The sequence below is a fragment of the Thalassophryne amazonica genome, chromosome 1 (genome assembly GCF_902500255.1).
Source record: "Thalassophryne amazonica chromosome 1, fThaAma1.1, whole genome shotgun sequence".
Classification (NCBI taxonomy): Eukaryota; Metazoa; Chordata; class Actinopteri; order Batrachoidiformes; family Batrachoididae; genus Thalassophryne; species Thalassophryne amazonica.
The window spans coordinates 149,765,783-149,783,994 of record NC_047103.1 but is presented as its reverse complement, the minus strand read 5'-3'; the positions used below and the strand labels follow the sequence as shown (position 1 = coordinate 149,783,994).

At 44.9% G+C, this 18,212-nt stretch overlaps 1 long non-coding RNA gene across 1 annotated transcript; it reads left to right on the top strand.

The window, feature by feature from the left end:
- The first annotated feature begins 12,424 nt into the window (after positions 1 to 12,424).
- LOC117520626 lies at positions 12,425 to 18,012 on the top strand. The gene is made up of 3 exons (XR_004563710.1): positions 12,425 to 12,487; positions 12,686 to 12,778; positions 17,891 to 18,012. It is a non-coding gene; the product is annotated as an uncharacterized LOC117520626 (long non-coding RNA).
- The last annotated feature ends 200 nt before the right edge of the window (positions 18,013 to 18,212 follow it).

Below are 18,212 nucleotides of genomic sequence, written 5' to 3'. Positions count from 1 at the left end.
AAGCTTAGATGCATTCTGAGCATCCAGAACAGTAATTTTAATGTTTTGAGAAGACCATAAAGTGGACACCATTTGACTTATGCAATTTGAAACTGTGGATATAAGTACTTTATTCTGAGAATAGCCAGCATTGATTTTATTAACATCCTGGTGTAAATAAGGTATCACCACATGTGTAGAACTCAAAAAGAATGATAGGTTGAGTTTGCATTAAAAAAAACAACTGCAATGTGGTAAAATGTATTCATAAATATGAAAGAACAGACTCCTAATAATTATTAACTATCGCATACTGTATTTTTTTTTTCTCAAGATTTGTTTTTGCATAAGTTTGAAAAAACAACAGATCATAAGTTTAGGATAAATTACTTATCATGAATTTAATTTTCGAAGTGGCACTAATGACAACACTCATACTGAACATAATTTCACTTGCACAGACTGATTTTTGGAGTTCAAGCAATAATTGCAGATGGGCTTTCTGAGGTCCCAGATAGCTTTTCTGATTTCCTTTTCTAACTTTCAGAATTTAGTAAATTAGCATATGGTCCATTGATACTTATGTGTTTTTGGTTTCAAATCTGGGCAAATGCAGTCCCAGAAAATTCTGAATGTGACAAACAAGAAACAGGTGTTGTAAACAAGTCAATGCTGCTAAAAATGCAAACTTGCAGAAACAAAGATACTATTGTATTCTGACATGGTTTTGCACATAGGACTGGCATAGCATGTTTCAAGTACACACATATATTTCAGAAGGTGGGGGACACATACCATATTCTGTCCCCCCTGGTTGAAAAGGTGGGGGGGCATGTCCCCCCTATCCCCCACCAAAATGCGCCCATGCAGTAGACGATGTATGAAGGAGAAACCACTTATTCCTCTTCTTCTTTTTTTTGCAAAGTACGAGGTCTGTTAGAAAAGTATCGGACCTTTTTATTTTTTTCAAAAACCACATGGATTTGAATCACGTGTGATTGCATCAGCCAAGCTTGAACCTTCGTGCGCATGCGTGAGTTTTTTCACGCCTGTCGGTTGCGTCATTCGCCTGTGAGCAGGCATTGAGTGAGCAGTGGTCCACCCCTCTTGTCGGATTTTTATTGCGAATAAATGTCTGAACGATTTGGAGCTTTTCTGCATCAATTTTTTTCCAGAAACTGTGAGAGACCTCCAGGTGGACACCGTTCGCAAAATTAATATGGCTTTCATGGACGATTTTATGGGGATTATACAGATTAAGGAGTGTTACTGCTGCTTTAAGGACGGCCCACAACTGCTGAGAGCGCGGCGCGCTCCGAGCGCCAATCGACATGCTCAGACCCCGCTGAAACAACCAGATCATTTCCAACGTGAAGGCTTTGTTGATCCGGGACCTCGTCTGATTTTCACAAAAAGGCAGGAGACGTGGACATCAGCACCTCGGTGTTGGTCTCACAGGATGGCTTTGAGATGGATTCTGGTTGCTTTTCAGTCGTGTGATTATCCGATTGTGATTGTGCATGAGCTGGACATGCCCCAACATGTCCTGGAAGGCTTCATTACAGCGTTGCTTTGCGCCATGCGGCTCCACCGCGACGTGCGGAACTCCTCCGCACGGAACTCCTCCGCACGGAACTCCTCCGCATGGAACTCCTCCGCACATCTGTCTTAATGTGCTGAAAAAGTGCTGATGTCCACGTCTTTTCACAATTCCTGTACTAGTCAGACGACATACTGAATCAAGACAGCATCCAGTTTAGAAATGAACGGCACATTCCACTGTTACAGGAGTTTTTGTCATGGAAAGAGGAGCGGCTCCACTGCGACACGGCACAAAGCAATGCCGAGAAGCCTTCCAGGACATGTTGGGGCATGTCCAGCTCATGCACAATCACAATCGGATAATCACACGACTGAAAAGCAACCGGAATCCATCTGAAAGCCATCTCAAAGCCGTCCTGTGAGACCAACACCGAGGTGGTTTTGTCCCGCGTAATGAACGGCTCTGTGGTGCGTCCCTGCGCTTTTCTTTCCATGAAAAAAACTCCTGTAACAGTGGAATGTGCCGAAAAAGTGCTGATGTCCACGTCTCCTGCCTTTTTGTGAAAGTCAGACGAGGTTCCGGATCAACAAAGCCTTCACGTTGGAAATGATCTGGTTATTTCAGCAGGGTCTGAGCATGTCGATCGGCGCTCAGAGTGAACGGCGCGCTCTCAGCAGTTGTGGGCCATCCTTAAAGCGGCAGTAACACTCCTTAATCTGTATAATCCCTATAAAATCGTCCCTGAAAGCCATATTAATTTTCCGAACGGTGTCCACCTGGAGGTTTCTCACAGTTTCTGGAAAAAAATTGATGCAGAAAAGCTCCAAATCGTTCAGACATTTATTTGCAATAAAAAAACGACGAGAGGGTGGACCAGTGCTCACACAAAGCCCGCTCACAGGCGAATGACGCAACCGACAGGCGTGCAAAAACTCACGCATGCGCACAAAGGTTCAAGCTTGTCTGATGCAATCACACGTGATTCAAATCCATATGGTTTTTGAAAAAAATAAAAAGGTCCGATACTTTTCTAACAGACCTCGTATGAGCCTTTTGGGTATGCAGGGGCTCATTCTGAGCTTATGAAAATGCATTGATTCATTGGTGCATGCTTTGGTTATGAATGTCATATTCATTTCTGGTAATAAGCACCACTGCATCCTCCACACTGTAACTTTAAAATAAACTTTTATTCTTGATAAATTAAATTATTAGTTCATGTTTTACCACCTTACTCACATTGAAATATTGTTATGAATTAAAGGTGAACAGTCTTTGAATTTTTTAAAGCCATATATTATGTTGCCACACTGAAAAAACAAACTTTTGGGGCTAGTAAAATATATTAAATTGGCTTTAATAATTTCTACATTGTAATATCAAGATTCTAGGACAACTAGAATTTCCTAAGTAACACCAAAAATATTTACACACTTTATTCATGTGATAAATGCACTGTGTGGGAAAAGTAACTTTTAATATGAATTTGGTGGTCGTATTTAAGCGGTTTATAGTCATAACAAGGGGAAAATAGCGAGTAAATTTTAATCTGAAAAATCCATCTAGGTGTGGGGGAACGATGGATGAGACACCCGAAGTCAAGCAAGGCACCATGGGAGTTGGGAGGCCGCGCACATGAGACGGAGGAGAGGTGTGAGTCGGCGCATTACTTGGAGTTGCAACGCAGGTGTACATCAGAATTGAGCCGTAAGTTTCAGTCTTTCTGTTTAAATGCTTATTTGTGATTATGTTGACTCGTGTAATATGACGTGAACAACTATTAAATTCGAAATCATCAGGCGGAGGTTTACCTGTTGGGCATGTTCAAATGATAGCTGCGCTCACAGCCGCTTTATAACATTAATACTTTACACGTAGCCTGGGTTATCGTACTTAGCGTTAGTTTGGCGTACTAGTTACTGTACTTGACAGCAGTTGAGCGAATGCAAATTTAGTTTAACGTAGTTAAAGTTTCGACCATTCTGTAAGTCGGACGTCGGGATATGTCACGTGATCTGCAGCGCACCGTCATCGTCATTAAGTGAAATGTAAGGGTGAAGGGCCTTTGCAGGCGTCAGACGCGACAAGTGCCGAAGGCGTTGCGGAGACGTCGCAAATCGTTCTAAAAAGCATTATTTTCAATGAGACGCATCGCTTTTTTGACACGGCAGATGCGTCGTGGGGAGCACGCCGTGGTGAAAGTTCAACCCAATCCAACTTTGGCCGCACACTCTCACGCGCGCCATTATCTTAGCTTATGGGAAGCTAAAAGTTGACGCTCTTGTTTTGGCTATCCAGTTTTGGATATTCTGTGTTTGTGCGCGCCCGTGGCCGACGTGCTTGATGAATTCCTGCGCAGAAAGTAGTTCCAGATAATTGATATATTCCGGTGAGATAATGAGTATATCTCATCTAAATTAATTCTAAAATTTACCATTAATAAAATTATGAAGATAACTGAAGTTTCAAGAGTGGCTGTAATAAATATTTAAGAAACTCAAGGTTTATGACCAACTTCACCTGTTATTGCTTAAGCAGATTGTAAACATTGACACAATGGAGTTTGATGCAGAAGAGTTCAGAAAGATACAGTTGGAATGGTTTGATGACCATTTACAGATGGTGATGAAAGACTTTGGTGATAACTTCGTGTTAAAGTCAGAACAAGAAGCTGCACTGAAACAGATCTATCAGGGAAGAGATACATTCTGTGTGTTGTCGCTCCATTAAGAGCAGCGCACTGAGCAGGGTGCTTTCACCACTGTGAGCTGTGACGTAGCTTTGCGCTATACAATAGAAACGAGGCATCAGGCCAAGATGCTGTAGACTTCAGTGCAGAAACCACTGATCTGTATAAAACAGTTATAAAGAGATCAGTGGCAGAAAAAAGTTGCAGAATGGCTCATTTATATGCAGCAGCTTTCTGAAGAAAATCCTTGCAATTTTTTTTTTTTGCATCATCATATAGTAAAAAAGAGTCTTTAGAAACCTTTCTTCATCTGTAAATTAAACCATAATTGACCTGTTATTTCAGATTAGATCAACTCTTGTTTAACATAAGGAACCTTGGACACTTATTTTTAGACATATAAAATAACATTATAAAACAAGAACATCACGCCAACTTACAGAATACTGTAACTTTTAATTTTACTGAATGTATTTTAACTTGTGGCTACGTCATCTGGGCTACTGTAATCCACCTCTGTGGATAGCTACAGACGCTAAAGTAGAAATAACTCAGCCGTTAGGTTTTATGGAGGTTTGAGGTTGTGTTTTTCACAGTGGAAACACACTTTTAATATTAGCCAGTGAATGATCCGCCATCTTCCCAGATAACAGCTATTTGAATTTTGAGCGTGGCGTAATGGCCGTGAGCAACTTGTGATCTGAGGCAAAGCTCCAGATCTCTCTCTCGCTGTTCTTTAACGTACACTTAAAAATTGAGCATTGTAATTATTCTATTATTAATAACCATTTTATTTCATTTTTAGGGCAAGGAGAACACTGGTGTCATCAAACGGCCTGAAAAAGTAATGATATGGTTGTGTAAGAATTGCAGCTTTAGAACATCAACACGTTTACAACTCTTAAAGCATTATAGGTTGAAACATTTACCCACTGGTCGGGCACTGCCATGCTTGTACTCAGATTGTCCTTGTTCTTTCAAAAGTTGGGGTGCACTTCGCACACATATATCAAGGGATCACGTACAAACTGAACAATTAGGGCATAGTGTTTCATTTTGTTGTCTTCTCTGTAATTCACCTAATTTTGACACAGAGAGGCAATATTTTGAACACCTGGGAGTTCATCTGAAAAAACACGAAACTGTTTGTTGTGTTTTTAAAGACTGTAATTACAGTACAAATATATATTCAACCTTTGCATCACATAAAAGTAGGAAGCACAATCCTCACTGCCTTGAAGATTTTAAACACACCGTATTTCAGACATACTCAATTCGGGCAACAGAAGATAGTTGTTGTGTGGGCCGCTGAAGAGGAGGTACTGCTGGCCCACCACCACCAGTCGGCGCCCTGCTTGGAGTGCGGGCTTCAAGCATGAGAGGGCGCCGGAGCCATTGGAAGTGACAGCTGTCACTTGTCAACCACACCAGCTGTCTCTCATCAACCACCTCATAAGAAGCGGATTATCATCTATCACTAGAGGTAATCTTCTCTGCTGTACTTTCTGAGTGTTTTTTTCAAATTGTGATCTTTGTGCAGCCGTACACCTGTGAAGTCTGTTGGAGATTGGATTGGCGGATAGTGAGAGGACGACGGTCTTCGTCTCTCACTCCATCCAGAAGAGGGACAAACAGGAGCGGCACGAGTGATAACGTATCTGGAGGTGGAGGTTTTCCCTCCCGGAGGAATTGTGTGTAAAGGTTGCTGGGCGTGAGGACTCACACTCACCGTCATCTGTTTCTTGTCTGCCAGCAGTACCAGAGCCGACAACGGAGGACAGAGACCACCTGGGGACTCAGGACTTGGCGGCTCCGGTGTTCTTCAGGCCGTTGGTGGTGGAAGCGGTGTGGGCCCCGGCTCTTTGATCACCAGAGGTCTCCTATCTTCGAGCCTGCCCACAGTCCTCTTGTGTATAATTGGCATCCATTATTTTTCTGTCTGTATTCCGTTGTGTGCCTTCACAACATTAAATTGTTACTCCTTTTCTTATCCATTGTCCATTCATTTGCGCCCCCTGTTGTGGGTCCGTGTTACGACACCTTCCCAACAGGATTTCTCGGCCATTCGTCATGGATCCCGAGGGGCGTCAACCACAGCTTGAACAGCCAATGGGAGAACAAGGAGCGCAGGCGTCAGCAGGAGGCGTGGTAAGTGATCTGCAGCAAATCCTTACCGCTTTCACTGCTCAGTTACATCATCTGGTAACCGAGCAAAATGCAATCCTCAATCGGAGGATGGAGGCTCTCACCGCCAGAGTGGAAGCACGCGAGTCGAGCGTCGCTGCAGTGTCTCCTCCTGCTGGCCCGGGGCCTGATACAGACGTTCCACTGGCCGTTCAACAACCCCCCCACCGTCCCCTGAAGCTTACATAAGTCCTCCCGAACCGTACGGAGGCTGTGTCGAAATGTGCGCAGACTTCCTAATGCAGTGTTCGCTCGTTTTTGCACAGCGTCCGGTTATGTACGCATCAGACGCCACCCGGGTGGCTTATGTAATTAATCTGCTTCGAGGTGAGGCACGCGCTTGGGCTACAGCGCTCTGGGAACAGGATTCATGGCTTCTGACATCATACGCTGGGTTTATACGGGAATTCAAACAAGTGTTTGATCATCCCAACAGAGGCGAGACCGCCTCGACCGTGCTGCTGTCAATGAGACAGGGGCGTCGGAGCGCAGCTGATTACGCTGTCGACTTCCGCATCGCGGCTGCGAGGTCTGGCTGGAACGACGTTGCGCTCCGCGCTGCCTTCATAAGCGGACTGTCTCCAGTACTGAAGGAGCATTTACTGGCTAAGGACGAACCACAGGATTTCGACGGGCTTGTCAATCTGGTTATACGCTTAGACAACCGCTTAAATGAACACCGTCGGGAGCAGGCCGGGGGGCATGGCCGGGCACAAGCCGTCCCTCTCTCTTCCGGGTCCGAAGGGGTGACGCCGTCCCCACATTCCATTGCCAGAGGGCTCCGTGTGGCAACAGCTCCCCCTGCTGATGAAGCTATGGACACGAGCAGGGCCAAAGTGAGATCTGATGTCAGACAAAGGAGGCAGGCCCGCGGGGAGTGCTTTTACTGTGGCTCATGTGAGCACATGTTAAAAGACTGCCCCAAACGGTCAAACACCAACGCCCGTCCTTAGAAACTGGGCTAAGGGTGGGCCATAACATGTACACGGGGAAACCCCGCAGATCAACACGAATCCCAGTGATAATCCTGAGTGGGGATTTAACCCTTCACGCCCCAGCACTGGTAGACACGGGGTCAGAAGGGAATCTGTTGGACAGCAGATGGGCAAAGGAAGTAGGGCTCCCTCTAGTGGCTCTGCCTTCGCCTTTGAAGGTACGGGCACTAGATGGCACTCTACTCCCGTTAATCACACACCGAACACAACCCGTGACTCTGGTTGTGTCTGGGAATCACAGGGAGGAGATCGTGTTTTACGTGACACCTTCTACCTCCCGAGTGATTTTGGGTTTTCCTTGGATGGTGAAACACAATCCCCAGATCGATTGGCCGTCTGGGGTAGTGGCGCAGTGGAGCGAAGCCTGCCATCGGGAGTGTTTAGGATCCTCGGTTCCACCCGGGATCACGGCTAAGGAGGAGGTTAAAGTCCCTCCCAATCTGACGGCGGTGCCCGAGGAGTACCATGATCTGGCTGATTGTTTTCAGCAAAGACCTGGCACTCACTCTTCCCCCGCACCGACCGTACGATTGTGCCATTGATTTGATTCCAGACGTTGAGTACCCGTCCAGTAGACTGTACAACCTCTCACGTCCGGAACATGAATCAATGGAGACCTACATCCGGGACTCCTTAGCCACCGGATTGATCCGGAACTCCACCTCCCCGATGGGCGCGGGCTTCTTTTTTGTGGGTAAGAAAGACGGCGGACTCCGTCCATGCATCGATTACAGGGGGTTGAACGAGATCACGGTTCGCAATCGATACCCATTGCCCCTCTTGGATTCGGTGTTCACGCCCCTGCATGGAGCTCAAATATTCACCAAACTTGATCTTAGAAATGCGTACCACCTGGTTCGGATCCGGAAGGGAGACGAATGGAAGACGGCATTTAACACCCCGTTAGGTCATTTTGAGTACCTGGTCATGCCGTTTGGTCTCACCAATGCGCCCGCGATGTTCCAAGCATTGGTTAATGACGTCTTGCGGGACTTCCTGCACCGGTTTGTCTTCGTATATCTGGATGATATACTCATCTTTTCTCCGGACCCTGAGACTCATGTCCAACATGTACGTCAGGTCCTACAGCGGTTGTTAGAAAACCGGTTGTTTGTGAAGGGCGAGAAGTGTGAGTTTCACCGCACTTCTTTGTCCTTCCTGGGGTTTATTATCTCCTCCAACTCCGTCGCCCCGGATCCGGCCAAGGTTGCGGCGGTGAGGGATTGGCCCCAACCAAAAAGCCGTAGGAAGCTGCAACAGTTCCTCGGCTTTGCAAACTTCTACAGGAGGTTCATTAAGGGTTACAGTCAGGTTGTTAGCCCCCTGACTGCCCTGACCTCCATTAAGGTCCCCTTCACCTGGTCGGACCGGTGCGAGGCCGCGTTTAGGGAGTTGAAACGCCGGTTTTCGTCTGCGCCAGTTCTGGTGCAGCCTGATCCCACTCGCCAGTTTGTAGTGGAGGTGGACGCCTCAGACTCAGGGATAGGAGCCGTGCTGTCCCAGAGCGGGGAGTCTGATAAAGTTCTCCATCCTTGTGCCTACTTTTCCCGCAGGTTGACCCCCGCTGAGCGGAATTATGACGTGGGCAATCGAGAACTCCTCGCGGTGAAGGAGGCTCTGGAAGAGTGGAGACACCTGTTGGAGGGAGCTACGGAGCCTTTCACGGTTTTCACGGACCACCGGAACCTGGAGTACATCCGGACCGCCAAGCGGCTGAACCCCAGGCAAGCCCGCTGGTCCCTGTTCTTCGGATGCTTTGACTTCCGGATCACCTACCGCCCCGGGACTAAGAATCAACGGTCCGACGCACTGTCCCGGGTGCACGAAGAGGAGGCCAAGGCTGAGTTGTCGGACCCCATCAAAACCATCCTTCCCGAGTCCACTGTCGTGGCCACCCTCACCTGGGACGTGGAGGACACCGTCCGGGAGGCCCTGGAAAGGAACCCGGACCCGGGAGATGGTCCGAAGAACAAACTTTACGTCCCACCAGAGGCTAGGGCTGCCGTCTTGGACTTCTGCCACGGATCCAAGTTCTCCTGTCATCCCGGAGTGCGTAGGACCGTGGCAGTAGTCCAGCAGCGCTTCTGGTGGGCGTCACTGGAAGCCGACGTCCGGGACTACGTCCAGGCCTGTACCACCTGTGCCAGGGGCAAGGCGGACCATCACAAGACCAGGGGTCTCCTCCAACCCCTGCCTGTGCCTCATCGCCCCTGGTCCCACATCGGCCTGGACTTCGTCACAGGCCTCCCACCGTCCCAGGGCAACACCGCCATACTGACGATAGTGGACCGGTTCTCCAAGGCGACCCACTTCGTGGCCCTCCTGAAGCTCCCAATGGCCCGGGAGACAGCAGACCTCCTGGTCCACCACGTCGTGCGTCTGCATGGGATACCGTCGGACATCGTCTCGGATCGTGGTCCCCAGTTCTCCTCGCAGGTCTGGAGGAGTTTTTGTAAGGAGCTGGGGGCCACCGTACGTCTCTCGTCCGGGTATCACCCACAGACGAACAGCCAGGCAGAGCGGGTGAACCAGGACTTAGAACAGGCCCTTCGCTGTGTAACCTCCGCGCATCCGGCGGCCTGGAGTAACCATCTGGCCTGGATCGAGTACGCTCACAACAGCCAAGTGTCATCTGCCACCGGCCTCTCCCCTTTTGAAGTATGTCTGGGCTACCAGCCCCCATTGTTCCCACTTGTGGAGGGAGAGGTCGGGGTACCCTCGGTCCAGGCCCACCTGCGGAGGTGCCGCCGGGTGTGGCGGACCGCCCGTTCTGCCCTGTTGCGGGCCCGGACGAGGGCTAAGGCCCATGCAGATCGCCGGCGATCCCCGGCCCCTGCATACCAACCGGGGCAGGAGGTGTGGTTATCCACTAAGGACATCCCGCTCCAAGTGGCATCCCAAAAACTGAAGGACCGTTTCATTGGACCATTCCCCATCGCCAAGATCCTCAGTCCGGCCGCAGTGAAGCTGACACTCCCGGCTTCACTGCGGATCCACCCGGTTTTTCATGTCTGTAGACTCAAGCCATACCACGCCTCACCACTCTGTACCCCTGGACCTGAGCCACCTCCTGCCCGCATCATCGACGGGGAGCCGGCATGGACTGTTCGTCGGCTCCTGGACGTCCGTCGGATGGGCCGGGGTTTTCAGTACTTGGTGGACTGGGAGGGGTACGGACCCGAAGAACGCTCCTGGGTGAAGAGGGGCTTCATCCTGGACCCGGCCCTCCTGGCCGATTTCTACCGCCGACACCCGGACAAGCCTGGTCGGGCGCCAGGAGGCGCCCGTTGAGGGGGGGGTCCTGTTGTGTGGGCCGCTGAAGAGGAGGTACTGCTGGCCCACCACCACCAGTCGGCGCCCTGCTTGGAGTGCGGGCTTCAAGCATGAGAGGGCGCCGGAGCCATTGGAAGTGACAGCTGTCACTTGTCAACCACACCAGCTGTCTCTCATCAACCACCTCATAAGAAGCGGATTACAACTCCACCTCCTCGCCAAGAAATCATCTACCACTAGAGGTAATCTTCTCTGCTGTACTTTCTGAGTGTTTTTTTCAAATTGTGATCTTTGTGCAGCCGTACACTTGTGAAGTCTGTTGGAGATTGGATTGGCGGATAGTGAGAGGACGACGGTCTTCGTCTCTCACTCCATCCAGAAGAGGGACAAACAGGAGCGGCACGAGTGATAACGTATCTGGAGGTGGAGGTTTTCCCTCCCGGAGGAATTGTGTGTAAAGGTTGCTGGGCGTGAGGACTCACACTCACCGTCATCTGTTTCTTGTCTGCCAGCAGTACCAGGGCCGACAACGGAGGACAGCGACCACCTGGGGACTCAGGACTTGGCGGCTCCGGTGTTCTTCAGGCCGTTGGTGGTGGAAGCGGTGTGGGCCCCGGCTCTTTGATCACCAGAGGTCTCCTATCTTCGAGCCTGCCCACAGTCCTCTTGTGTATAATTGGCATCCATTATTTTTCTGTCTGTATTCCGTTGTGTGCCTTCACAACATTAAATTGTTACTCCTTTTCTTATCCATTGTCCGTTCATTTGCGCCCCCTGTTGTGGGTCCGTGTTACGACACCTTCCCAACAATAGTTGTCAGTTGGTTGATGAAAGTGACATTTCATCTGATGAAACTCTTGTCAATGAGGGTGAAGATTTAGGTAAAGTAATTGTTAATCATCTTGCTTCATTGTTACTTAAATTAAACTGCATCTTCAATGTTCCAAATAGATGTATAGATGAGATTGTAGAGGAGCTCCAATTCATTAGTTGTTCAGCATCTACACCTGTTATAAAAAGCATTTGCCAGTTAAATCCTCTTGGCTCAGCCTTAAGTGAAAAAGGTCCTCTTGGTACAGCATTCCAAACTTCACTGCCTACCCAACTGGTCTTCAAATACTGGCAGTTGTAGAGGCTTTAATTCGAAAGCATCTTTGTCTCAGGGAACCTACAACATCATTTTCAGGCATGTATGGATGGCAGCAGCGTCTTAAATACAAGATGGCTAATTACCGTACAAAAATGAAAAGACGTGATATACCTTGTCCTGAACTCGACATCAACTCCTTGAAAAGGAAATCCCCTGGTGAGAAAAATCCTGCAAAAAATTGCAAGAGACCAAAGAGGGCAGAGGTCAACTACCTACCTCCAGATCCACCTGGAGAAACTAGCGACAGTCTCGAGATTGAGAGACGGGAGCTTCTTCTTGAGGTTAAAAAGAAGAACAACACAAAGTTGATTCAGGAAAAGATGGCCAAAACGTTCTCCTGTCAAAGGCTTGAGGTTGTGAGTGGTAGTCCAGCCGTTGCTGATTTTAAAGAAAGATGGCCTGCTTTGTTTTGCGAAGCTGAGGTAGGTGAAGCTATTGCAACAAAACATACAGAAAATGCATTGGTTTTCCATTGTTGCTATTAAACACGGGTGTGCTTGTGAATCTTGTCATTTCAGATTAAGGAAGAATTCAGGAGAATTACAACAATCTCTTTGGAAAATACCTTCGTGTCCAAACTGGACTACTATACACCTAAACTGATTGCCTTGATGAAAATTAAGGGAGGTGTCCTGGGGACCAAGCTGAGGCCATTACTCGACAAACTAAGTCAGGTGTGTAGAGCTGTACATGGCCCAGATTTTTGTCAGAACATAAATGACTGGTCAATTCAAAGATTTGCAGATGTGTGGCACTATTTTCCTCTATTGTTACAAGAGTATTTTCCTTGAACTATGTATGCTTTTGCATTTTGTTAGTTCATTGTGTATGATTCATAGCTCGTTATTGACACAATTTAAATTTTTTGACAGAACCAAGGCATTGAGATGAGACGTGAAACTGTGCTCCGTGGCCTCATAGTCTACCTTGGAGAGAAAGAAGAGGAACCATTTGAAGATTGCCTGGTAAGGTTTCTTAAAACACCACAAATGTTTAACCCTCATACCCTGTTTTGAAATAGATGGGTTGTTACTATTAAGGGACAGGTGTCCTTTTTAAAAACACTATGATTATGTAATATGTTAGTTTTTCACTTTTAAACATTTTAATCATCTTTAGCCTTAATCATGAATATTAAATATTAATTTCAGAATTTTAACCCTTTAAATGCCAGTGTTTGTAACATCACAAATTCTTATTAAAAACACACACATTAATATTTTCAATATACTGAATGCAAAGTGGTTCTTGGGGGCATTATATAATACAAAGAAATGGAAAATTCTATTGACATATGACATATTTATAGTGTTTTTGAAGACACTTTTGTTCCTTAACGTTAACAAAGTAACTATTTTGATTACACAGTGTAAAAATGGTCTAAAATTTAAATTCAACAAATTATTATCAGGGCTATGAAAACTTAGTGGATCCGAAGAATTCTGCGGATTTCATTGGGGGGGGGTGGGTAGAGTTCTACTCTGTGATCATCACTCACAGGGGGTCGTTTTGACCGTTGGGGTTTTACATAATTATTGTATGGCCTTGCCTTACAATATAAAGCGCCTTGGGGCAACTGTTTGTTGTGATTTGGCGCTATATAAAAAAAATTGATTGATTGATTGATTGATCACTGAGTTATGAAAATGCCTGTCGCAAAGTGTTCTTTTTTATAACATTGTGCAAGTTTTATAAGTCCACGGACAATGATCTGTGTGTTACAGATACAAATCTGTGTCCTCGGATCCGAGGATGTCAGTGGAGAAAAATGACTCTCAAAGCCTGGCTGTTGTGACAGTTGTCGCAAAGCGAGGCTGGTTGGCTGCTATGGCAATGCTGTGTGGCTGCTCCATGACGCTGATCTTTAAGCTAAACATATACCATGTAGACATCACATACTTTAAGAGCCATCAAGTTTTTAAAAGGCGAATTTTGTGCCATGTCTGTGTCACGGAGTGATGTCAGAGAGAGGGTCAATGGTGAGAAACATGGTGTGAAAAAGTTTAATAAAGACAAGAATCCGTGGAATTGGAGCTGGATTGAATTTAAAGTTTATCGTCATGAACATATAAAAGAAACTGGAAAAGTGAGCTGCATCTTGTGCCCCCAGGAAACATGGTAACAATTTTTTCCCCTCTGGAAAATAAATATTGTGCTGTTTAAACAGGATTTCAGACAAGATTATGTGACTTTATTTTTTTAATTGATGTAGACTTTCATTGGAAAAAGACATTGTGGCTATGAATGGATTTACAGGAATTTATGCAAGGATATACAGTGGCTTGCAAAAGTATTCATACCCTTGGTATTTCACAAATTTTTATTTGTTTATCCCATTTCAAATAGAAAAAAATACAAAAAATAAATTTTTTTTAAAATGATCTGAACTGAAAGCAAATCTCCACAACTTGATATAAATTAATTCAAAATATAAAAGCCAAGATGATGGGTTGCATAATTAATGGGCCCCTTTAGTATACCTGTAAATGAATTTTATTGCCAGTTTTCTTCAGACAAGTCAGGATGGATACATGAACATTTCCAAGTTACTGAATATGTTTTGAAGTTTATTTACATCAGTTATGAAGAAATACAGTATGACATGCTATGGTAAATCTGTGTGGAGTAGACGGTTCTCAAAAACTGAGTGACTGTGCAAGAAGAAGAGTGAGGAAAGCCACCAAGACACCCAGAAGAAGTTGCAGGCTTCTGTGGCTGTGACTGGAGAAATTGTTCACAGTGCATGTTTTGCATACTGTATCCCCAGTTATGTAGCTTCACGATGAAGTGATACAGAGGAGGGTTTTATTAAAAAGAAGACCTGAAAGTTCAGATGCAATTTGCCAGAAGGTACATCTGAGATGCAAGCCTAGATTTAATGTTTTGGTGAAAGAAAACGCTCCTCTATACCACTTCATCATGAAGCTGTGGGGATACAAAAGGCAAAACATGCACTGTGCGCAATTTCTCCAATCACAGCCACAGAAGCCTATAATTTCTTCTGGGTGTCTTGGTTTTCCTCACGCTTCTTCAGTTTTTCAGAACTGTCTACTCCACACAGATTTACCATAGAGTGCCAAACTGTTTGTATTTCTTCATAACTGATGGGAATAAAGTCCAAGACATATTCAGTGACTTGGAAATGTTCATGTATCCATCCAATGTCTTGTCTACAGGTATTACAGGTATTATACCAAAGGGGCCCATTAATTATGCAACCCATCATCTTGGCTTTATATTTTTTATTAATTTATATCAAGTTGTTGAGATTTGCTTTCAGTTTGAGTCTAAGGAAGATAACTTTAGAAATTTTTATTTTTTGTAATCGAAATGGCATAAACAAATTAAAATTTGTGAAATTCCAAGGGTATGTATACTTTTGCAAGGCACTGTAAGTGACTTTTTTTACTATAAGGTACATTATTGGTAATTTTCAAAATATTCTACAAGTTTTAGGTGTGGTTTTTGAAACGCTTTAATTCCGTCTTCATGAATTTAATGTAGTTTAATTGTTCTGCGTTATTGCATAATTTGGTTTACAATTAAAAGGAAAATCATTCCAGGTCCTGCTTCCATGTCATACTGTTATTTCAACATTATCATTGACAGTTCAAATGAAAGTTGCACTTCTTTTGAGAATTTTATTTTTTCTTCCAGGAGATGCTGAAAATGTATCACTAGATACAAAATTAATTTGGTTTCTGGGGCCCCACAAGCCATAAACCCCAGCTCTTGCAAATTTTCCTCTGATTTCACAATTTTTTTTACACATCCCTGATTATACAGTGGTATGTAAATGTTTGGGCACCCCTGGTGATTTCAATGATTTTACTTTATAAATTATTGGTTGTTTGGATCAGCAATTTCAGTTAAATATATCATATCACAAATGAACACAGTGATATTTGAGAAGTGAAATTAAGTTTATAGGATTTACAGAAAGTGTGCAATTCTTTAAACAAAATTAGGCAGGTGCATAAATTTGGGCACCCCAACAGAAAAAAAAAAATACATCAGTATTTACTAGATAATCCTTTAGCAGGAATAACAGCCTCTAAACATTTCCTATAGCTTCAAATGAGAGTCTGGATTCTGGTTGAAGGAATTTTGGACCCTTCGTCTTTACAAAACATCTCAAAATTGTTGGTTTCCTAGCATGGACAGCCCGCTTAAAATCACACCACAGATTTTCAATAATATTCAGGTCTGGGGACTGAGATGGCCATTCCAGAACGTTGTACTTGTTCCTTTGCATGAATGCCTTAGTAGATTTTGAGCAGTGTTTTAGGGTCGTTGTCTTGTTGAAAGATCCAGCCCTGGCACAACTTCAACTTTGTCACTGATTCATGAACATTGTTTTCAATCTGCTGATATTGACTGGAATCCATGTGACCCTCAACTTTAACAAGATTCCCAGTACCTGCACTGGCCACACAGCATGATGGAACTACCTCCACATTATACTGTAGGTAGCAAGTGTTTTTCTTGGAATGGTGTGTTCTTTTTCAGCCATGCATACCACCCCTTGTTATGTCCAAATAACTCAATTTGAGTTTCATCAGTCCACAGCATCTTATTCCAAACTGAAGCTGGCTTGTCCAAATGTGCTTTAGCATACCTCAAGTGACTGTGGCGTGTATGCAGAAAAGACTTCCTCTGCATTACAGCATCTCTTTGTGCAAAGTGCGCTGTATACGAAACTATCTTCAGCAAGATCATGTTGTAGTTCTGTGGGTTGACTGACTGTTTTCACCATCCTTTACTTAAGCTTATCTGATATGTTTCTTGGCCTGCAACTTTGGGCCTTAACTAGTATTGTGCCTGCAGTCTTCCATTTTCTCACTGTGTTCCTCACAGTGGAAACTGACAGCTGAAATCTCTGAGATAGCTTTTTGTATCCTTGCCCTAAACCATGATGTTGAACAGTCTTTGTTTTCCGGTCATTTGAGAGTTGTTTAGAGGCTCCCATGTTGTCACTCATTAAACGAGATGCAAATAGCGGAAACATTTGCAAATGGCCACCTTAAATACCCTTTCTCATGATTGGATTCACCTGTGTAAGGATGTCAAGGGTCAATGAGCTTACAAAACCAATTTTGTGTTCCAATAATTAGTGCTAAATGTATTCAAAACAATAAAATGACAAGTCCATGCTCAGAAAGCAACAATTCTGAGATGTTTTGTAAAGAAGAATGGTCCAAAATACCTTCAACCAGAATCCAGATTCTCATTTGAAGCTATAGGAAAGGTTTAGAGGCTGTTATTTATGCTAAAGGATTATCTACTTGCACCTGCCCAGTTTTGTTTAAATTATTATTGCATACTTTCTGCAGATACTAGAAATTATAGATACTAGATCAGATCCGCTGATTTGATCTGATCTCAGACATGCAGCAATGAAGCTTTTATTTTAAAGAGTCACAGCTCATTTCAGGTTTGATCAGACCTGATCAATCAGGGCGTTTGATGAGTGAACCGACATGCAGCGACGAGGCTTTTTTTATTTTAAAGTCACAGGTTTGATCAGGCGCACACAGAGACAGACTGTGCTGTTGTGTTTCTGGATTTCTGAGTTGAGGTTCGATTCCCTGTTCTGAGCACACACAGGCGCTGTGGGCTGTGTGATCATGTTCTCCAGCTGATTCCTCTGGATTCACGCACTCAGTTTTTGGTTTTGGACAGAACCGCAGTGTTGCACAGACTTGCATGCAGTAACACTGTGCTGCGCAGACTTGCTTAAAACTGTGTCCAGCTCTCTATGCCGAAGAAAATTAAACATGTTTAATTTCTTCCATCCTACGCGTGTAGCCCTCAACATACTGCTGCATAGGGAGAAAAAACTCGACGTAGAGCTGCTCATCTCAGCATAGATGATACGCCACAATGAGCAACTCTATGAATACGCCAGTGTGAAAGGGGCTTAAAATGTGCATCCACTGATCAGAGTAATGTTTAATAATGGTTGTTTTTAGGACATATGTAATCTAGAATATTCAAATCACTTAAGTGATTCTTATGGTTCTGTTTTTATTTATTTATTTTTATTTTTTAATTAATTGTATTGTCATTTTATGCAGGAGGACAACCGCAGTGATGCCACTCAGCACATCCTAAAGATTCTGGTTGTCCATGGGCCGGATTGAGAAGATCCAATGGATGTATCCATCCTTCTTGAAGGCCAGGAGATGTTGCCAGGATGCGGCAATGGTGCCAAAGCTTGTGCACTGCTAATGGGACTGATTTATGCCCTCAACCTTGCATACCCCTCACCACTGCGCTATACCTGTGAGGTCTTTCAGAAACTTTTCTTGGAACTGGATGGGATTAAGTTATCCCCAAAAGTGCAAGCTTTAAAGTTGAAATTGTTGTCTTAAATTTTGTAGCCAAGGAAACGGTATA